The sequence below is a fragment of the Pipistrellus hanaki genome, assembly GCF_964339955.1.
Source record: "Pipistrellus hanaki genome assembly, chromosome: 9".
Taxonomy (NCBI): domain Eukaryota; kingdom Metazoa; phylum Chordata; class Mammalia; order Chiroptera; family Vespertilionidae; genus Pipistrellus; species Pipistrellus hanaki.
Window position 1 is genome coordinate 53,734,313 of NC_140511.1, and position 23,374 is coordinate 53,757,686.

General features: G+C 48.8%; 1 protein-coding gene across 7 annotated transcripts in view; it reads right to left on the reverse strand.

The window, feature by feature from the left end:
- The window catches only part of PLEKHA7 (pleckstrin homology domain containing A7), a 203,292-nt gene that overhangs the window by 110,688 nt on the left and 69,230 nt on the right, over positions 1–23,374 (reverse strand). Inside the window, exon 1 of one of the 7 annotated variants that reach the window (XM_084895465.1) lies at positions 13,037–13,112. The exons of the other annotated variants lie outside the window; for them this stretch is intronic. The gene's annotated coding sequence lies outside the window, so the exon portion shown is untranslated. Of the gene's footprint in view, positions 1–13,036; positions 13,113–23,374 lie in introns of those variants that run through there. 7 annotated transcript variants of the gene reach the window in all.

Sequence of the window (23,374 nt, forward strand, 5' to 3'; positions counted from 1 at the left end):
TCACCGGCTTCTGCACACATCGTCCCATGAAAGGAAAATGCTGATAGAACATGGCAGGCACAGGTTACTGCCCATTAGGGGGAAATCGCTGACCACTATAACCACCTGTGGAATGTTTTTAAAATGATGATGCCAGCTGAAACCGGTTTGGCTCAGTAGATAGAGCGTCAGCCTGCTGATTGAAGGGTCCCGGGTTTGATTCCTGTCAAGGGCATGTATCTTGGTTGCGGGCACATCCCCAATAGGGAGTGTGCAAGAGGCAGCTGATCGATGATTTTCTCTCATAGATGTTTCTAACTCTCTATCGCTCTTCTCTTCCTTTCTGTAAAAAATCAATTTTATATATATATATATATATATATATATATATATATATATATATATATATATATATATATATATTTTTTTTTTTTTTTTTTTTTTTTTTTTTTTAAATGATGATGCCGGAGCACCATCCCTGACCAAATAAATCAGACTCTGCACTGGGTCTGAGCCATCAAAAATGTTTTCAAGTTTCCCAAGGAACTAAAATATGCTGCCAGGGCTCAGTTCATAGCATACCCTCTCTCAAGCACCTCCAATGCCAGCACAAGTGGCAACCAACTGCAGATCATTTTGTAGCTACCAGGTGGTCCAAGGATAAGGCCTTGCAGTGGGGGTGTGGGCTCCAACTAACAGCTAGAAGTCCCGGTGACATCCAGCCCCAAAGTGAATGTGGGGTAACAATAAAGGTAAGTTCTCCCTCTTCAAAAAGGAAGAAAACGCATGACGTGAAATTTAAATGGGTGCTGAAGAGCAGAGAACTAGCCGGGTTTTGTCTCATAAATCATTGTTCCATTTCAATCGAACATTAGCTCTGTGTCAGGCGCTGAAGCGGGGAACAGCGGTTCTAAAACAAGACGCTCGGAGGAGGTAGCAGCCAGGGCATCCCGAGGTGTATTAAGGCCGAATCCTGATGCAGGTGCGGAGGGAGAGCGGGAGCTGGGGGAGGTCAGCCAGCCTGGGCCGGGCCCCAGAGACGCTTTGGGCTCCAGCCATGGTGAGATACTCCCACAGGTGCCGCAGGACTCAATCCCCGGTCTGTCTCCTGTGCGACTGGCTGCACCCTGCTGGCCGCCCGCCAGCCAGCTCTCAAATGCCTAAGTGAGGGCCTCCCTGCTGCCCACAGAGTTACAGCTCTCCTCACTTCCCTTCCAAATTAATATGCCTCTGCCCCGTAATAAAGCTGTCAGCTCCCGACAAAGGATGCTGGCTGAGAACGGTGGCCAGGGCTATCTGGGCAGTGGCTGCTGGATCCCACCACGGTGAGAGTCCTCCCACACTGACAGCCAGTCCCCCCTCACCAGAATGCACCCCAACATCCCTCCCTCGCCCAGCCGTCCACCTTTGCCGCACATTACCACTTGGCCATTGATTGCACTTGGGACTGAAACACAATTAATCCCTGCTCCAGCCACATTCCTTTTTTTTTTTTTTTTTCCCCCCAGAGAATGAACCTGACAGACCCGCAGTGTCAATAGGAGAGCACTGTTCCGAATGCTAATTGCCCCCAGGAGCTCTGCAGAGGGCACGGGAGAGGCCGGGATGCGGGCCCCCGTGGCGTGGGCACTCTCAGGTTCAGAAACCCTACCTGGCGTTATCAGCAGCAACTCGATGCAGGGACCGCCCTTCCAGTCGCGAAAGCAGTAGCCAGAGACCCTCAAGTTTCCTCCAAGGTAACATAAGGCTGGTGGCGGAGCCGAGCGCCCGGGCAGCGGGGAGAGGCGAGGGAGCCGCCTGCAGCCCTGCAGCCCGGCTCCGCTCCACTGAAGAGAACCAGCGGCCAGGCGAGGATTTAAAATGCAGAAGATGAGATTTAGGTTAGATTCAAAGACGAACTTCCTGACAGAGGGAAGCACTGGAAAGGCTGACCCATTACTTGAATTTCACCGGAGAGCCACAAGGGGCCGATTGTACTGTCCGCCAGGACGGGAGCGAGCAGCCTCGGTACACAATGGTCCGAAGCAGGGCCCTCACCCAGGTGGCCCACAGCCCCTAATTGTGTCATAACTTTTTTTTTGCTTTTTCATATAAGGTAAGTGGGACAGTCTGGTAATCCCACTTATATGCACTTTTAAACTTTGGACTTATCCTTTGACCAAGGAATTTCAGTTCTAGGAAGCTAAGAAAGTGGAAAAAAAAAAAAAAAAGTCAAATATTTGTATGTACTGTAGGTGAAAATAGGTGTTTACGTATTTTAGTGGAAGCAATCTAAATGCCCAACTAATGAACGGGAAATGGTCAAGAATAGTTTGACCCGTGTACAAATGAATATGATTTTAAGGAATATGTGATGATCTGGGAAATGCACGTGACATCATGTTAAGTGAATAAAGCATATTTAGACCGTGTGTTTTGAAACTAGTATATGCACATTTCAAAAAAGAATGAAGAGAAATATACCAAAATATTAGCAGTGATCATTTCTGGGTGTGGAAGTAAATGGGTTTTTTTCTTTTATTGATTTCCCAAGTATTCTAAAATAAGCATATTACCTTAATAATCAGAAAATGTAGACATTAAAAAAAGAGAGGGAGAGAGCAGTCTGTTCTCTGACGTACCTCAGCGCCATAAATCTACTTTATCTGCACGGCCATTATTCCCAGAAAGCAAAACGGTGACACTCAATCTTGTACTTGGCAAGACAAACATATTCTTGCTTCCAAAATGGCTCAGCGCACCCACTGCAGCCACCTGAAAATCGCTTGTCACTGTTTCCCGCTGGGAAGCAAAGGGTCTTCCCCCTCAAAGATGCACGAGGCTCTCACTCTGCAGCCAGACCCTCCCTTCCCATCCAATGACAACGTGCCTCAGTGAGTCTGAAAGGCCAAAGAGAAAGGGGGAATCCTGCAGAGAGCTGGGGTTTATTGGATTAACCCTGAGAAATCTTTTTTTTAAATATATTTTATTAATTTTTTACAGAGAGGCAGAGAGAGGGATAGGGAGTAAGAAGCATCAATGAGAGAGAAACATTGATCAGCTGCCTCCTGCACAACCCCTACTGGGGATGTGCCGCAACCAAGGTACATGCCTTTGATAGGAATTGAACCTGGGACCTTTCAGAGGCTCTATCCACTGAGCCAAACCGATTTCAGCAACCATGAGAAATCTTGAACTACCAGATTTAGAATGGTCACTACTTACTGAATGTCCCCTATACCCCAGGAACTGGGCAAGATGCTTTCACCTACTTGGCAAAGTAAGAGACACTAACCCAATTTTACACAGGAAGGGACTGAGGCTCCAGAGCTCACATCAACTTGCCTCAAATCACAGACAGTAGGTGGCAGGGCTGGGCCTAAATGCTGCTTCCCTGACTCCAAGTCAGGATAGCTTCCCTCCTCAGTCACCTCTAGCATCTGCGCTTTTACAGGGAGCACAACTCTTCTTCCTTCCACACTTACATCCCTCCTCTCGGTACCTAGGAAAAGCCACTCACTATTTCTTGCCCACCTGCTACCTCCACCACTACCCATGGATGCAAACGCATGAGCCCCATGTGGACACCCAACTCCCCAACCTGCTCCCCGACCTTTAAGGAGAACCAAGCATGGAGACTAAGCCCTCTCTGGAGGCGTCTGAAACTCAGGGGTCCTCTAGTTCACAGCAAAACCAGCTTTAGGATCCCCTCTATGCTCACAGCATCTCTGAAGCAGCGAGGACCAGGACTCAGGTCACTGATTACCGGCCCAGCGATCTTTCCACCACAGAGACAAATACTAAGAACGTGGGGCTCTAACGTCGGAAGGTCTGGACTCAGATCTCAACCCCACTACGTACCAGCTGTGTGGCTTCGGGCCCATTACTTCACTTAAGTCTCATTTTCCTCAATCACAACATGAAGGAAATAACAGTCTCCAGCTGGCACAGCTGTGGTGAGGATTAAGTGGGATCATATGTGTAAAAAGTTAGCAGGTGCCTGGGATGTTGTTGGCTCTGTTATCACGCATCCCCGAAGGCATAGCAGCAGCAAGACTCGTCCATCTTCTCTCCCCACTATGCAAGGCCCAAAAGGCTTTCCCCCGAAACCAGGGCCATCAGGGCCGGCGCCAACTTAGATGGAGCCAGCTTTCTGCCCTGCCAGGCCTGCTCAGTAGTCTCCACCTGGTTTTCAAGGCTTATGGACTTGACGTTGAACATGCTCTTCTCTCTACCAAAAAGGCTGTTCTCTGCCCCACTTCATCCCCTAACTCAGTGGTCGGCAAACTCATTAGTAAGTTGTTAAATCGTTGTTAGTACAATCATTGAAATTTCCTTTGAGAGCCAAGTTTTTTAAACTTAAACTTCTTCTAACGCCACTTCTTCAAAATAGACTCGCCCAGGCCGTGGTATTTTGTGGAAGAGCCACACTCAAGGGGCCAAAAAGCCGCATGTGGCTCGCGAGCCACAGTTTGCTGACCCACTCCTCTCTTTCAGTGGGACCTCTGCGGTCAGCTCGGCTAAGAAATCTTCCCTTACTTCCCAGACTGGATTAGTCCCCACAGACCCCTGGACTTACAGTCCTGTCAGGGTCCTCACCACTATTATCAAAATTGGCTCTATACTTTCCTCTCTCCCCCACCAGCCCGAGAGCCACTGAGCACAGGGCTGTGCTATAGTCACTGTTTGATCCCTACTACCCACCTGTATTGGCCTCCTACTGCTATTGAAGCAAATTACCACACATTTAGTGGCTTAAAATAACATACATTTGTCATGTGACAGTTCTGGAGGTAAGCCGTCCAACATCAGTTTTGCTGGGATAAAATCAAAGCGTCAGCAGGGCTGCATTCCTTCTGGAGGCTCCAGGAAAGAATCCATTCCTTGCCTTTTTCAGCTTCTGGATGGCCCATTCCTTGCCTTTTTCACATTCCTTGGCTCATGGCTCCACATCACTGCAACCTCTGCTACTACCATCATGTTTCCTTCTCTGCACTCTGATGCTCTGATAAGGATCTTTCTGATCAGACCAGGCTCACCCAGATAACCTATAATCATCTCTCCATCCCAAGATCCTTCACTGCAAAGTCCCTTTTACCATATAAGGTAACATGTTCACAGGTTCTGGGGATTAGACCACGGACATCTTTTGGGGAAGGGACCATTGCTCAGTCTATCCCACTACCACAGCACCTCATGAACAGCAAATGGGCAGTGGCTGCCTACCTCATGAAGGAGACCATGCTCCATGTGGTCCTGAACCAGTGGTCGGCAAACCGTGACTCTCGAGTCACATGCGGCTCTTTGGCCCCTTGAGTGTGCCTCTACCACAAAATAACACGTGCGGGCGTGCACAGACAGTGAGATTGAAACTTCGTGGCCCATGCGCAGAAGTCGGTTTTCGGCCTGGGCGAGTCTGTTTTGAAGAAGTGGTGTTAGAACACTCAAGGGGCCAAAGAGCCGCGGTTTGCGGACCACTGGCCTAAACCACTGAGAAGTAGAACCTCTTCAGATGGTTTAGGAGGACCCCAAAGCCTAGACCACATGTTCTAGCCAGAATCTCCCAAAAGGGGGCGCTCTCTCCATAACCTGCAACTGGATTTCTTTAGCTAACTTAGAACAGTGCATGCCTGCATATAGCTTCATGCTCCCCATCTAGGTAAACGCCTACTAGTTGATTCTCTGAACATTGAAAGTATGGATAGATGGATCAATCCTGAAAATCATCCAGTAAGTGCCCTTTAGGAGACTTGACAAGCACAGTGTATGTCTTCCTGGAGCTCACAATCCACACGGCATAATCACGACGTGAACAGAAGCCAAAATGCAGTAGGATAAGGGTTCTATCGCTTACCAGCATGAGTCAGATTTGATAAATAGCACATATTATAAATACAGCACATCCTCTGAAATTCTGTCAGAAGGAAGCTTTAAATTAGCAGGCTATAGAGGCAACCTAGCAACCTAACCGCATTCATTTCCACTTGAACCTGGTGCCTGAACAAGAAGGCATCAGACACCAAGAAGACAGGGGCAGGCTGGGTCCAGGAGGCGCAATGAGAAGAGCCCAAGCTGGGATCTGAACTTTGACTCTCTACTCTGTCCTGTGTGATCCACCTCTCTGAGCTTTCTCAGTAACACACTGTGAGCTCATTAATACTGACCCACAGGTAAATGTCTAGCAGGTAGAACATGTTCATCAGGGGATGGCCCCCTTCTTCGTGTCCCTGAAAGAATAAAGCTGGCAGGGCGAGTAAATCCTCTCGGAGAGCGCAAATGGGTCTACACGCACCGTTTCCCTAATGTCATCCTATCGTCGCCCACACCCTGCCTCCATGGTTCCTGCCATGTCTCTGCCCAACCTGTACGTCCACTTTTTCCTTTAAATAGACCGTGCAGACTTCAGCCACATCCTCAGCAATAACTGCTGCCAAAGGATGAGTGCGATGTCCTAGCTGCATTTCTCTCCAAACACACATGGAAAAGCTATACAGTGTAGAACCCGAGTTCTGGTCCCAACTCAACTAAAATCACCAATGCCCAGGTCACTTCCCTTCTCTGAGACTCAGTTTCCCCCAAAATAAGAAAATAAAGAGGAGGATCTAGACCCGTGGTCGGCAAACTGTGGCTTGTGAGCCACATGCGGCTCTTTGGCCCCTTGAGTGTGGCTCTTCCACAAAATACCGCGGCCTGGGCGAGTCTATTTTGAAGAAGTGGCGTTAGAAGAAGTTGAAGTTTAAAACATTTGGCTCTCAAAAGAAATTTCAATTGTTGTACTGTTGATATTTGGCTCTGTTGACTAATGAGTTTGCAGACCGCTGGGCTAGACTCTAGACCAGCGGTCGCCAACTTTTCGGACCTCACGGACCACCGATTGGCGACCGAGGATCTAGATAAACTTTCCATTTCCTCCCAGTTCTGAGATTCTGAGATTAGCAAGTGGTCTAAATAGGCAAAAGAATCCGAGCAAGGAACTTTGTCAAAAGGCAATGAGTACCAATAAAAATAATTAGCATCCTTCATCTTAAAACCAGGTAGAGGAACGGAGAGAGAAATTGCTTGGAGTGAGTGATGGGTGTGCGCAATGCAGTGTGCAGGTGATGTTTCATTGAGATGCACACTTGAAACCTGTATTGTTTTATGAACCAATCACCCCAATAAATTCAATTAAAAAACCAACAGCAACAGGTAGAGCCCAAAGAGAACGGCAAAGCGGTAGATGCTACATGCCTTTCCCCACCTTGAAAGACTGACTTTGTGCTTCTCTCCCCTGGGATCAATTACATCAGCAGTGTTTCCTGAGAGAGAGCACTTGGCATTGTAATGGAACCACCTGGATTTCCATCTTAGCTTGGGTGGCTGTGAATTTTATCACCCGAGGCAGCCATTTAACTTCTTCATTTCACAAGGCTGTTTGGGGAGTAAGCGTGAGTAATTTGTCTAAAGCACCTGGAACAAGCGCTGGACAAGATAGCTGTTTGCTTTACAATCCTGCCTCGACTAAGCAAAGAGTGACTTCTCTGCCTGGCCAGTGTGGCTCAGTGGTTGGGTGTCAACCTATGAACCAGGAGGTCCCAGTTCAATTCCCAGTCAAGGCACATGCCTTGGTTGTGAGCTCGATCCCCGGGGGGGGGGGGGGGGGGGGCATGCAAGAGGCAAGCCGATCAATGATTCTCTCTCATCATTGATATTTCTCTCTCTCCCCCCTCCATTCCTCTCTGAAATCAATATATATATATATATATATATATATATATATATATATATATATATATTTTTTTTTTTTTTTTTTAAAGAGTGACTGGAAACTGGATATGCCCAGAGATGTATAAAGAACACGCAAATCTCCCCTGACAAAAACAAACGTCCCCTCTTCCTTCCTAAAAACAGTCCTTAGAAATCCACCAAAATATAAACAGTGTTTGTCTGTGGTACTTGGGCCATGATTCCCTCCTTCTATCTTCCTCAGTAATAGTCTAAATTTCCCACAATGTGTACATGCTAGGAAAAATTATTTAAATTATTGCAAGGATAAACGAGACTGCTTGTCTCGGAGTCAGAAAGTCAGAGATCTGGGGTTCAGGCTAACAGAACATTTGGCTACCCGGCCTCCAGCAAGTCACCCTCTTTCCAGTAGAAGGACAGGACCAGGACTCTCTCTGAGGGCATCACCGGGCTGCTGTGGAGCCAGGGTGCCTGGTCGGGTTCTACACTGCATCACTTTTTCATGTGTGTTTGGAGAGAAATACAGCTAGAACATCGCACTCATCATTTGGAAATAAAGGAAAACGCCACCTTTATTCCTTTGTTCCACACCTTCATAAACATTATTGCTGTCATAAAAAGAATGAATAATCCACAAGCCGCAGCCTTTTTCTTACCCTCTAAGCCTGCGGCACAAGTAATGAGAACGCACTTGAGGCCGGGATGCCACCCCTCCGTGAGTGACCGCTGCCCGTGTTGGTGGAGCCCTTTATTCACAGGTGCTTGCTTCTTTCTCCCTCTCATTTTTTTTTCCCTCCTAACACATGTAAACCTTCAGGCCTGAGTGCTCACTGGCAGACTGTTGGGAGCAGAGGGAAGGAGGCAAAACAGCTAACAGAACCATCAGGAAGAAAGATGGGTCCTTGAAGATGCCAATCCTTGTGGTCGGCTCTCAACCAAACATTCCCTGTCTAAAGTCAAACTAGCCATCTTTCCTAAAAGGCACCATTAGGGGAGAGCATAGGAGGGGTGCAGTCCTACACAAATGACACTCAAAAGTCCCAGCCACGAAGGTGCTGTGACTCTTAAGCCCCAATTGAAGGGCCAGAGAGAAAGAGAACAAGAACGAGAACAACGAGAAAGAGAAAGAGAAAGAGAAAGAGAAAGAGAAAGAGAAAGAGAAAGAGAAAGAGAAAGAGAAAGAGAAAGAGAAAGAGAAAGAGAAAAAGAAACATCCCAAAAGAATAAACCCACCAATAAGAACCTCTTTTACTCATTTTACAAACTTATACCCAGAACTAGCCTGGGGTGTTAGGTCACTGGAAGAAATGCAGTGTTTGCAGAAACTTCGATTTATTCCTACTCTGGGAGGCAGGTTTTTCTTCAGATGCATGATATCCACAGGAGGTCAGCTATCCAACAATAAGAATTACAATTCCTAACAGTGCAACTTCCTCATCGATAAAATGTGGGCAAGAACTGACTGCATCCTCCATTGTGTGAGAATCAAATGAGCTAAGACACAAGAGCACTCAGAACAGTGTCTGGCACGCAGTGAGCTATCAATAATTATTTGCGTGCTGCTTTACAATTTTGCCTGTATTATCCCACTTGACCTTAAGAACTGCGTGAGGGAGGTTGTGTGGTTCTCACAAGACACGGGTTTTTAAGAGATAAAAAGGACATGTCCAGAGTCGTGCAGCTAAAAAATGCCAGGTATGAGGTTGCTCTTAGGACTAACATCCCATGCTCCGGGCTGGACCAGGGACGGCTGCTCTAGCAGGAGTCTGAGCATGCCGCATTCCAATCCAGCTGTGCGGTGTGCCTGCAGCCGGGGCTGTTCGGGCCTCCGGGGCCTCTCTGAGTACCTGAGGCTGCAATAGAGGTTTGACGTGTTTGACGTGAAGGTCAGAAGCAACTCTTCCAGGACCGTTCTCACACCGGACCCTAGGAGCCCGGATGGCCTCTGAGGTGGGCAGAAGTGGCATTTGTGAAATTCTTATTTTTTACTTAAGCAACTCACAGCTGCTGCTCCAAGGATCTGACAGTTACCTCTGGGATAAGAAATAATAGCTGCCAATTAACAGGCACTGTGTTAAACCCTTTACAAACACCTCATATAATCCTCAATTAGAGCGGGGAGGGAGCCGGTGAAGAAAGGCACCTTGATCCCTATTTAACAGGCAGAGAAACAGGCTCGGAGAGGCCCAGGGACACAGCGTTAGTGACAGCAAATCTTCAGGGAAAGTGCCACTCACCACTGGCCTCAACCTCTCATTGTCATTCCCCTCACCACAGGACACAGGCCTGGAATACAGCGACAGTATAAACAGTATAAACCTGAGGGAGACATTCTGTGCTTTTGCAAACCACGACTGCAAAGGCCACCAGGGTCTTTATTCTGTTTCTCTCGTTGGTGGGATCCAGGGCACACCTTCACAGCACCTCTCTTCGCCTGGGTCCTTTGTCCCGCTGCCCCCCTGAGGGAGCGGCTCCCTGCACAGCTGCTGCTGGGGAGCACAGAAACAGCCACCCCCTCCAAACACCCCCCACCCAGGCCTCCTTGAAGAGGGGGGAGAAGACAAGCCCCGGAGCTGGCACACCAAGAGGCTGCCCCTCTGCCCAGGTGGGAGGGCAGCCAGGCCCAGCACAGAGGCCTCAGCGGACGCAGGACTCACCACAGCGGACTCTGTCCAGCACAGACACTAGGAACAGGACACAGGGGAAAAATCTCTAAACCAACCCTGCTCAGTTCTCTGGCCCTACAACCCACAGTGACCCTGACGCCCTCCTTAGCCCACAACCCCACAGCCTTTCTGATAACTGTCTGGCTTTCCCCCTAACACTTCATGTTCTCCTGCTCACCTCACGGTGCCCCAGGGACCCTACTACCCACCCACTCTTTACAGAATCTCCATGGGTAGATTCCCCAGGCAGTGGTCAGGCCATTGTCGATGAATATTCAGTCACAACCATCAGGCTGCAAGGAAAGCGGATAGCAAGTAGATTGCAGCCTTGGGCAGATTTCTTGGGCAGATTTCCCTCCTAACAGAAAAAACTTGTTCCTAATCAGGGCCATCTCCAAACCCTCAACTCGGATCACCAGGGCTGCCTGCAGGTCAGCCACAGACTGAGGCCCTGCTGGAGGAGGGGGCACTGCAGAAGCCTGTGTGTGAGGGAAGGGTCCCACTAGTGCACAGACCACACACCCAGGAGGGGTGCCAGGTGGGCGCGGACGTCCCAGTAACCCAGGTATTGGGATCAGCAGCCTCTCTCAAGTCAAACTTTCCTTCCCTCAGTTCCTCCCTGCAGGCTGGGCGGGGTGAGATGGGAACTATGTGTCCCTCGGAGCCATCCGAACAGCCCAGCCTTGTGGACAAGGAAGGTGACTCCAGCAAGTCTGGTCACTGAGGAGGGAGACAGGTGTGGGCCCACGTAGGACAGCAGCCTGACTCGGAGAACCTCCCTGACACAACGCACAGCACACAGACAGCTTAACTCTCCCTCCCTCCACTCCTCGGTCCCCCATAAGCCCATCCCCGCCATACTCACTCTGCACCCCAGAAGTCCTCCCTCCTCCCTTTCCAAACTCCTCCCAAGAGGGTCAACTTTCAAGATGTGCTCATCTTCTCATGACACTCACTATACAGACCCATCAACCCTTTGGTTTACACGGCTGAGTCCTCTATCCTAAGCTGACAAAAACAAACAAGAAACAGTTTCCTCAGCCTCTAAGGCAGGACACTGTCCTCTAGTAAACACTGTCCTCTGGCCCAAGCTGGGGCAAAATCTCAAGCCTACCCCCATCCAGCCTCCATCCATGTCACACACACATACACACACATACACACACACATACACACACACACACACACACACACACACACACACACACACACACCCTCTCCCAAAGCCAAGCCCCACCCACAGCCTCCATTTGAGCCGGGTCCCTTCCATTCCCTCGCCACAGGAGCCGGCCCGGAAATAGGCCAGCACACAAAGAGCGCACCTGTGACACTGGGAGTCTTAGAATCCACCTCCTCCCAGTCGGGGAGGGGGTGGGGAGGGAAACTGAAACCATCTGAGCAGGAGCTGTACTCCGCCTTGACCTCCTCCTTCCTCTCAGCTCAGACACTGGCAGAGACAGGCCAGGTGACCCCCTGGCAGCCCGCTGCCCCTGCCCACAGGCTCACAGACCAGCGCCCGGAAAACACACGCGAGGCCACCTGTTGCGCAGGTGTCCGGGCACTGGGCTGGAGGAGACAGCACTTTCCGGACCGCCCCGAGCTAGCTGAGGACCCAGCCTCTCACCCCACTAACCTGGAAGCTTTTATCAAAAAACTGCCCCAGGCAGGGGAGGGGGGGAAGGGAGGGTGGTTTCGAAAAGCAAAGGAGGAAAGGTGGAAACTGGTTAAAAGTAGATGGAAGCCGAAAGGCCCACTCCCTTTCTGCCCTCTCGGGGAGACAGGGCAGTCCCACAGGTGGGAGAAGGGGACCCCTTCCCTGACCAGAGAGCGGGTCATGAAGAGGAGGGGGGTGCCAGCATTCTCCTCAGGAAATAGGCTGCAATGCCATGGGCTAAAATATTGTCAATGCACAGAGAGAGAGAGAGAGAGAGAGAGAGAGAGAGAGAGAGAGAGAGAGAGAGAGAGAGACCGAGACCTGCAGCCCACCAATATCATTTCCAGATTCCCTTTCTCCAGCTTAGACACATTAATAATTAACTTGCCTACCCGATAGCTCGCCGGAGTGGCCATAAAAGATGAGTAATGGCACGGAAGTCCCGGCCCCACGCCCACCGGCTTCTGGGCTCGGGGCTGGGGCTGGGGCTGGGGCTGGGGCTGGGGCTGGGGCTGGGACCGGCACCGGGAACAAAGCCTCCGCATTCCTCCGGGAAGGTGTGCCTGAAACCGGACCTGTCACCGGGAGAAGCTGACCCCTTACCTTCCCCACAGCCGGCTGCAAGGAGGGAGAGGAGGGCCCGGCGCCCGGACGCCCGGGGTGCCGCCGATGGTGAGGTCGCCCCTGCCCACCCCCCCACCCCCGACCGGCCGGTGCCCCCAGCCACCGCCGCCTCCGGGAAGCCGCGCGGTCTGCCGGCGGCAATCCCGTTGCCATGCACGCAGGCTGCACTCCGCCAATTCCCAGAGCAACAAGCCGGCTCCCCGGCGCCCTTCCCGGGGAGTAACCAGAGCCGGCTCCGGGAGCACACTCGCCGAAACTCCAGTGGCGCGTTGCGGCTCCCAAGCCGACTGCCCGGCGGGGGACACACCGGCTCCCGACCCACCGGAGCACAGGCAACAAAGGCACCCCCACATGCAGCCGGTGCACCCTGATCCAACACCCACCGGAAAGTTACCGCGCGCGGACGTACCTGCAGGCCCCCCGCGGCGGCCCCTGCCTACCCCCGAGGGCGGAGGGGCCCGCGTCCCGGGGCGGGCAGCCCCTCCACTCCATGAGCCCGAACGCGGGCGGCCCCGGTCAGCAGCGCCGGGCGGCGGAGCGCGCTCGGGCCTCAGCGCGCCCTCCCCGTCCCCGCCCGGCCTCCCCGCGGAGCCCACACCCACTTGACATCAGCACGAATCAAAGCACGTGGCGCCGCGCCAGCCGGCGGCCCCCAGCGGTCCGGAGCGCGCCTCAGGTGCAGCCGCTGCTCCAGGACAGCAACATGCCTCTTCTTGCAGAGGATGCTGCAAGCTGGGCTGGGGAGGGGGAGGGGGAGGAAAGACAGGCGGGCGAAGGGGACAGGACCTGCAGCCTAACAGCAGCGCTGCTGCCCTGGCGCCCCGCCAGCCACCAGCAGATCTTACAGCCGGTGCCGCACGTGCCCATCGACCCTGAAGCCCGGGCTGCAGGGGACCCGGGTGCTGTCCTCTTCCTGCCATGGAGAGCCCTGACCTTGAATTCTCTTCCCCAGAACGACTCAGGGAGGCTCTTCTCTACGCACTCCTCCTAAACTGCAGGGGCTCGTTTTTTTTGCCAAGCCAGGGATGGATGCTGGGCTCGATGTGGTTGCTAACCCCATCATCACCCAGGAGACGGCTACAGGGCATCCAGGAAAGCAGACCAGACCTCCTGGCTTGTTTCTATAGAAGCAGCATCAGCGGGGTCTCCTTCCCCTCTCTCTTCTCTCAATGCCCTTGGCAGTAAGGGACAGCTCTCCTGGTTCTGCAGGCAGTCAGACACAGCACCACCCAGCAGCCCCCACTGCTAATTCACTCATTAGCATCCATCCAAATAGTCAAACATTCACGTGTTTATGTGCCAGGAGAAACAGAAGATAAACATTCCTAAACTCGTAGGGCGTTTAGTCAGGGAGAGTGAGATAGTAAACACAAAGCACGGTAATTATGACAACGGTATTAAAGGTAAGCAGTGCTATGAGGATGCGCACTGGGACCCTCGCCTATGTTGGCAGTCAGGAAAGGCTCCTCTGAGGAAGTGACGTTGGAATGGCTGAAGCACAGAGAGAAGTTATCCAGGTGGGGGGAGAGTTCAGACAAAGACCCTGCTATTCCAGTGTGAGTGCACTCCTTTCACAGATGGGGATGATCAAGCAGACGTGAACCGCCATGCTGGAGACGCCTGTGCCTTTGTCCAGGCGGGGCCCTGGGGCGGCTCACCGGCCCTAGAAGAGAGTCTGTCCGTCTGTCCAAAGAGGCCTTTATGTCCTTTACTTCCTCCCCTGCACCATGCTCTCCCACGTCAATGGAAGTGCTCTGAACAGGGCGTGGGGAGACTTTACTGCTCGCTCCAAGTCCATCATCCATTTGCTGTGTGGCTCTGCAGAAATCCCTTCCACTCTCTGATTTCAGTTTCTCTTCCTACAATGAGGGGTTGGGTTACGACAGTGCTTCTCCACTTGTTTTTTAAAACCCATACTTCCTTTTGGATAAATATACAAATGTCAATCCTATCCTATAGCATCTATGGCAAGCCATCAAGTCATTTTCCAAATCAAATGCTATACTATTGAACAAGCTTTTAAAACTACATATGCCGTGCCTGCTGGCATGGCTCAATGGTTGAGTGTTGACCTGTTGAACCAGGAGGTCACGGTTTGATTCCTGATCAGGGCACATGCCTGGGTTGTGGGCTCGACCCCCAGTAGGGGGCATGCAGGAGACAGCCAATCAATGATCCTCTCTTATCACTGATGTTTCTATCTCTCCCTCCCTGAAATCAATAAAGAAATATATTTTTTAAAATAAAAAACTACATATACCCTTTAAGTACTAAGCAATATTATGTCTTTAGATGTCTGATAAAGATAACTTGGATATAAGAGTAAAAAACAAAACAAACAAACAAAAAAATGGTTTCTGAGCTCATCCTTTTCCTGTTATTAATCACTCTCTCCCCCACATGAAGCCCTGGCCACCAGCATCTCTAGCCTCCTTTCTTTTATTCTTCACAGGATAAATTGGTCAGACAATAAACAAAAGCCTTGGATCATCATAAAAAATAAAAGACATGCTGTGGAAGATTCCTTTGAATGATAATGTCCAGTGGTGCAGGGAAACAAACAATTTGAAGGAAGCATACACAGTTCCTGGGGATAATCTATTAATATGAATTATAAGCCTTAAAAATGCTCATCTCCTTTGAATCATTGATTCCACGTGTAAGAATCTACCCTCAAACGTAAGTATGGATGAACCCAGAGATTTATCCACAAGAATGTTCACTTCACCAGTTTTGTAACAGCAAGTAATTGAAAATAACCTAACTGTCTCTCTATCTAAAATGAGATTGGTTACAGTGGAATATATGCAACTTTAAAAATGATATGTAGGATATTTACTATATTGAATAAAACAAAACCAAGGTTACAAAACAAGTGATTCCAATTGTGTGTGCATGTGTGTGTGTGTTGGGGGGACAGTTTAGGTACCTATGATGGAGTCGCAGTGTTCCTTTTTCTTACTGGTTGACTCAGTGCCTATAGAGCAAAACATGATGCCACTCTGATATGTCATCCTCACAAATAAATCTATTAACCCATGTTAAAGTTACAGAAGCTCAATATTAAAACAGAATGAAATGAACCTTACAGGCAGGCAGGCAGAAACATAGTTCAATTCTTTACCCCCATCTACTCACCATTAATCTCAAAGGTGGATTGGTTTTCCTCCAAGACTTTTCATTTCTTATAGATTTTTCTGTTGGTTCTTTCCTGAGTCTAGTTCAATGGTTTCTAAACTTCAGAGTGCATAAAAATGACTGTCCAAGGTGGTTTGGGATAATTTTGACTTAATATGTTTTCCCCTCACATTCTTAATTTAGAACCTAATCACTGTATCAAAAAGTAAAAAAAAAAAAAAAAAAAAAAAAAAGACTACCAGATGGATATTTACCAAAATGTTAACAATGTTGGATTTTGATTTCCTCCCTTGGGATTTTCAAGTTGTCTGACAATAAACATATAATAGTTTAATCATCAGAAAACAAATGCTGCCTAAAAATAAGTGGGTTAGCCAGGCCATCGTGGCTCAGTGGTTGAGTGTCAACCTAAGATCCAGGAGGTCACAGTTCAATTCCTGATCAGGGTACATGCCTGGGTTGTGGGCTCGATCCCCAGTAGGGGGCATGCAGGAGGCAGCCAATCAATGATTCTCTCTTATCACTGATGTTTCTATCTCCCACTCTCCTTCCCTCTCTGAAATCAATTAAAAAATATATTTAAATATATATATATATTTATATATTTTTTTAAACGAAGTGGGTTTAAAAATCTCCAAAAAATAAAAAGAAACTGCCTTGACTTAAAAAGAGGTGACCCTGACCATGCCCTTCCTATCACTGCCTTCTGCAAGCGCTGAGCCTGTCCCAGTTGGTGCCCCAACATCCAAGGACAGGCTGTACATCGTCGCTAGGAAACCATGCAGGAAAACTGGCAAGAAAATTATTTTTACATTTACCTCCTGGGCTGTGCTTATAATAATGCTTAGAAGCTTAGACTAAAGGGTCTGAAATGAAGCAGCCATGACCATCAGCTAATGGATATGTCCCCTACCTCTGAAACTCTCTACTAAATATCTATATATATAAAGAGGTAATATGCAAATTAGGTCAGGACATGGTAATGGGTCACGACCCGACAGGAGGAGGTTGCCCAAGCAGGTGAGGCCCGGCTTGGAGACAGAGACAGAGACAGGGGGGCCTGCCAGAGCCGGTGCAGTGGCTTAGGCGGCCCTGGAGAACGCTGAGGAGGGGGCTGAGGAGAGGGCTGTGGCACCAGTCCCGACCCCCCGTGGGGTGCCTCCTCACAGGGTGGGAGGCGGGTTTTAATCGCCCGCTGGGCCTCTCGTTCTTAATAAGCTGAGAACATATAAGGTATATATACTCTTGGTCCTAAGGAGGTGGGAAAAACTATTCAACCTGCTTTTCCAAGACCAAACACATTGGCCAGGACCACAAGGACCAGTAGAAAAAGAAGAATAGGCCATAAATCAAACTGGGCTCAGCCAGTAACTATTGTAGTTGGATAATCTGTGCCTCCATTTCCCTCTGAGGAAAATAGCCCAATAAAGGCTCTACTTTTAAGGGGGTGGAAATTGTAACCCACCCCCCACCATTCTTTTCACATTGTTCCTGTAAATGCTGACTCTGACAAATATGTAGCTTGCAGATAAGCAGCATGTTTGTATAAGAATCCTAGGAACTAGTTTCAGAAGATAGAGACTCTGACCTTCAGTCATCCCAGTTCTGGGAGATGTGCTGACCTCCAACCATAGAACCAGGATGACACAGAACCAGGGTGACGAAGACCAGGATGGTGCACTCCAGACCAGCACTTAACTAGTGTCAACATCATTCCTGGAATGGACTGTGCTAGCCTCTGCTAGCCTACACATAGAGAACTTTTTAGTTTATTTTTTTGTTTGGTTGTTTTCTAACCCTCACCAAAGATATTTTTTTCCATTGCTTTCAGATAAAGTGGAAGGGAAAGGGAGAGGGGAGGGTGAGGGCAAGGGCAGAGAGGAGAAGACAGAGGGGAGAGGGGAGATGGGTGAGGGAGAGAGAAAGGGAGAGGGAGAGAGAAACACATCAATTGGTTGCCTCCTGCCTGCACCCTCACCAAGGCCAGGGATTGAACCTGCAACCCAGGGACATGCTCTTGACCGGCAATTGAATCCATGACCCTTCGTTGCTTGAACGACACTTGCCCCATACCAGCCAGGGCATAGAGAACTTTTCAACCCCCTCTCCTTGGTTTCTTTGTTCTGCTTTCCCTCTCCCTTCTTATAGAAACCTCTGCCCGCACTGAGATGTTGAGATGGGCTTTGCCACAAGAGTCCCCCATCTTCTCAGGTGGCGAACACTTGAATAAACCTCTTTCCTTTTTCACAAGCACCTGTCTCACTGGTTTGGCTTTCGTGGCAGCAGGCAGCCGAACCTTGGTTTTGGTTCATTAAGACAAAGTGAACAGCATCCTTTCTGTGTGGGGTGTTATTTAATGAAAATATATGCTGGGACTTGAGGGGTGGGGGGTGTACTGGTTAGCTGTGGGTCCTTTGGCACAAGGCTGGTAAACAGCCATTTGCCTCATATCTCAAGCTTTCCAAGAACCTAGGGTGCTCAGATTCCAGGTGAAGGAGCAGAGGTGGCAAAAAGAACTGTGCTGACATTCTCTAGGGGCATCACTCGGGAACTCTCCTAAGTCAAGGACAGAAGGCAGGTGAGATTAAAACTCCAAGCTTGGGGACCCAGGTTCTCAAAACACACCACCAGGGCAGGATCAAAGGATGCGGGATGCTTGTCTTATTTGCCACTCGAATTCAGTCATCACGTAATCCCCTTCCAGACATTGCAACTTCCCAAATTCTCTGCTCAAAATAAAACACATGACTTCTAGGCGAGCCAGAGCTGCCGTTAGGTTACAATTTAAATCCACTAGAGTCTAATAAAGCTAATTTTACTGTTATGGTGCCTATTAAAGCACGGGGCCTTTGTTTAGAGTGAACAGCGGGGAGGAAAGCACAGACATCAAGGGCTAGGAATTTTGATGATTCCAGAATTATTTCTGGGAAGGAAGTCGCAGGAACAAACACGATTTTTTTTTTTAAATAACAGGCATCATGCATCAGAAGGTCCACTCTTGTACAACTATCCAGCCCCTCATGAGAGCAGGCCAGCGGCCCAGAGCCAGGCAGCAGCTTGGGGACAGATATGAGGCACCTGCTTCACATCAATGAAATACAAACACACTGACCAAGGAAACCAACCTGGGCCTGGGACTTGGAACTTAAGGATCAGGATGGGGAAAAAGCCTACTTGCTCCACAGTCGGAGACCAACAAAAGCCAACCACATGAAAGCTTTGAGAAAATGAATAATAAGTAAATATACAGAGGTGGGCAAAAGTAGGTGAATGATAATAAACAATACAAAAATTAATAAAGAGCCGAAAATGGTTTGGCTCAGTGGATAGAGCGTCGATCTGCAGACTGAAAGGTCAAAGGTTCGATTCCGGTCAAGGGCATGTACCTTGGATGGGGGCACAGCCCTGGTAGAGGTTGTGCAGGAGGCAGCTAGTCAATGTTTCTCTCTCATCAATGTTTCTCTCTCATTGATGTTTCTAGCTCTCTATACCTCTCCCTTCCTCTAAAATTCAATAAAAAATTTTTTTAAAGAATTAATAAAGAATAACACAAGCAAAAACTCTGTGTTTCACACATTCACAACTATAAATATACTTTTTGCCCATCACTGTATTGAGTTACAGATTCTTTTTAAAAGCAAGAACAAAACACCCCATTAGCTAGAGCACATGTCTATGACCAGGGATCTTCAAACATCCATTTTAATTATAAAAACTTCAGGTGATTGTTTAAAAAAAAAAGCAGAGTCCAGAGGTCCATCCCCAGAGACTCTCCTGACAGAGGTCTAGGGTGAGCCCAGGAATGTGCCTTAGCAAGCACCCAGGTGTTTCAGCTGCTTGTGTCCGGAGCCCACACTGTGAGACGTTCAAAGCTAAAGGGCCAGGAGGCCCTAACTCTCCTGTCTTCCCTTACCTTCTAGCTGGCCTCGCCCAAAGAGGCTTGAATCAATTCATAATTGTCGCGGAGTGAATTCATTTGATACCTCTTGTGAAAACTCAACAAAATGAAATCTCAACAAAATTACAACAAAACCAGGGTGTGAAGGATGCCAGAAAAAGGAAAACACAAGTAAAGGAACCACTTAGCACACAGGAAGTCCTCTAAAACTGGAACCTTTTTTTTTTAAACCCTCACCTGAGAATATGTTTTTATTGATCTTAGAGAGAGAGGAAGGGAGAAAAAGAGAGAGAGAGAGACATCGATTGGGAGCCTCCCATTAGCACTCTGGAGATTGAACCCACAACCTACATATGTACCCTAACCACAACCTTTTGGTGTATGGGACAGCACCCCACCCCAGTCACCCAGCAGGGGAAACTGGTCTCTTTTAAAAGGATTAGAATGGAATACTTTTTTAATATTGTTATTTTTATTGAGAGAGAGGAAGTCTGGGGGGCGGGGAGGGTTAGGGGGGGAGAGAGAGAGAGAGAGAGAGAGAGAGAGAGAGAGAGAGAGAGAGAGAGAGAAACATCAATGATGAGAATCATTGATTGGCTGCCTCCTGCATGCCCCCTACTGGGGATCCAGCCTGCAACCCAGACATGTGCCCTTGACTGGAATCGAACCCAGGACCCTTCGGTCCACAGGCCGATGCTCTATCTATTGCGCCAAACCAGCTAGCGCAAGAATGATATACTTTTGATACCTGTCTAGTCTCGCCTTGTACAGATATAAACTAAAAACATCATGGACTCCAACAGACCTAAGTTAACATCTGGGTTTACCCATTTACCAGCTGGGTGGCCTTGGATACGTTTTCTCTTCCCCGAGCCACTGCTTTCTCAGTTCTAAAATGGGATTAAAAAACATCTACGCACAGTATTATGAAGATGAAGTGTATGAGGCATAGCAGGTACTAAACAAACGGCGGCTCTTATTCATTCAATGAATCAACATTTATTAGGGCCTTCTACAAGTCAAGCATCGTAGGCACAGGACATACAGCAGTAACAAAAGAGACACGGGCAGAAATACAGATAGTAGACAAACAAGCAATGTTAGAGATTGATGTGTGAAGAAAATAAAGCAGTTATACAGCATGATATGGGGTTTCAGGGTATTTATAGGAACCGCCTCAGGTTTAAACTAACGTATTTAAACTGAGACCTAGGGGAGGAACGTGTTAGGCATGAGAATAGGTAGGGACAGAGTACACTCCTGCAAAGGAAGGATGCTGAAGCCAGGACTCAGTGACCACTGGGGAGGACGGTAAAGGTGAAGCCGGGGAGTGAGATAGCGAATATTAAGTAGAGCCGCGTAATAACTGGTGAGAATTTAGATTCTCTTCCAAATGCCATAGGAAACCACGGAGGTTTCAAAGAAAAGACTGTGCGATGGATCTGATATGCTTTTTAAAAAGACTTCGTGGCCCTAACCAGTTTGGCTCAGTGGATAGAACGTCGGCCTGTGGACTCAAGGGTCCCAGGTTCGATTCCGGTCAAGGGCATGTACGTTGGTTGTGGGCACATCCCCAGTAGGCAGCTGATTGATGTTTCTCTCTCATTGATGTTCCTAACTCTCTCTCCCTCTCCCTTCCTCTCTGTGAAAAATCAATAAAATATATATTTTTAAAAAATAACGGAACTGAATCTCAACACAAGATTACAAGAAAATAAAATCCTAATATTTATTTAGTGCCTAACTATGTGCTCTTAACTATCCTGAGAACTGGATATGTATGACTTCCTTTGATCGTCATGGAAACTTTTGATATGAGTGCTATTACTATCCCGATTTTAGAGATGCCAAAACCCAGGCATAGAGAGATTAGGTAACTTGCCCGTCGCAGTAAGTGGAGGACCCAATATGCCAACCCAGGTGGTCTGACTGCAATGCCTTTAAAAAGAAGTGGGGAGACTAGGTAAAGAGACCCCTGAAAGAGAAGAGGCCGGAGAGGGCGGTGGCTGGCGAGATGGCAACAGTGACAATTCTGATGGGGATTCAGCTGTGCAAAATGTCGCGATGGCGGAGCCAACAGGATTTCCTGATGGGAATTATTTATGACTGGGGCAAAGGGAAGAGAAAAAAAGCTAAGATGACTCCCAAGTTTTCAGTGTGAGCAACCGAGTGGGTGCCCATGCAATTTCCTGAAACGATTAAGCCTGCGGAAAGAACAAATCAAGGGGAAGGGAGGCATTAAAATGAGCCAAGAACTCTGTTTTGGCCCTGGCTGGTGTGGCTCAGTTGGTTGAGCTTCATCCCATACACGGCAAGGTCACAGATTCAGTTCAGGTCAGGACACAAGAAAGGGTGGTGGGCTCAGTCCCCAGTAGGGGGCGTGCAGAAGGCAGCTGATCAATGTTGATGCATCAATGCTTCTCCCGCTCCCTTCTACCCTTTCTTTAACAATTCAATAAAAACATAGTTATTTTTTAAAAAGAACTCTGTTTTGGACACCTTAGGCTTGGAGTGTCTATTAGACATCCAAGTGGAGAGGTCCTGAAGGCAGTGAGCTGAGGGGAGAGGTCAGGGCTGGAGATGTGATCAGTGGTAGCTCACCATCACATGATCCTACGTAGTGATCCTTACTTAGTGTAGGTGTGTTAGGGGTTGGAAAAGAAGACTCCCTCTGGTTAGCAATAACTTGCAAGAACAGAACTGGCTCTAACTGGTTTGGCTCAGTGGATAGAGCGTAGTCCTGCAGACTCAAGGGTCCCAGGTTCGATCCTGGTCAAGGGCATGTTACCTTGGTTGCGGGCACATCCCCAGTAAGGGGTGTGCAGGAGGCAGCTGATCAATGCTTCTCTCTCATCGATGTTTCTAACTCTTGTTAGAGAGTTAGAAACTCTCCCTTCCTCTCTGTGAAAAATCAATAAAATATTTTTTTTCTTAAAAGAGCAGAACTGAATCTCAACACAAGATTACAACTTGCCCTGAGGCTAAGCACCCTGCCCAGCCCACCTGCTGCAGTCCAGAAAAGTCTGCGCCCCAGCCCCTCCTCTCAGCCAGCTTCCTGGGAGCCCCTGGAACCAGCATTCTTTCAAGATGACCTCCGGCATGCCAGTTCTCCGGGAGGCAACACGGAGGCTGGAGGTCCTGGAGGAGAGGCTGGAAATAGCAGCCACAGAAGGAAGGTTATAGGACATCCTGCCGGCTTGTGAGAAAGGGGACTTCTGCCCGCCTCTTCCACTCAACACTCCTTTCCTCAGTCCCCCTATCATCGCAGCCTCTCTGGTGTGAGCCCCTGGAACTGCTCACTGAGCAGTGATAACGAAAGGGTTTCCAAAATAAGCCGCCCCCAGTCAGGCTCCCCCAGTGCCCGGCTGGCGTCCAGAAAAACAGCAACCTCGCGTGATAAAATACTTTCGGTATTGGCACCTCCTTGGCTCTGAGGAAGTGGGTGTGTGCTGGAGGTCAGGTGGAGTTTGGCAGGGCGGGGAGGGGAGCGGAGGGGGATTTTTATTTAAAGTTTAGCTGAACTGTCAGGAACATGAAGCAGCCGTGTTTACACAGAGCTTTCCAAACCTGAGAACAGCTTCCAAGGGGCTTTAAAAAAATGGCTACATCAACGTGTCCAATGAAACGGCTTTTCAGCTGAACAGAAATAGTACCAGGCTGTTCTCACTCTCCGTGTCTCCTTAGGCTTCCTCTCCTAACACAATGTATACT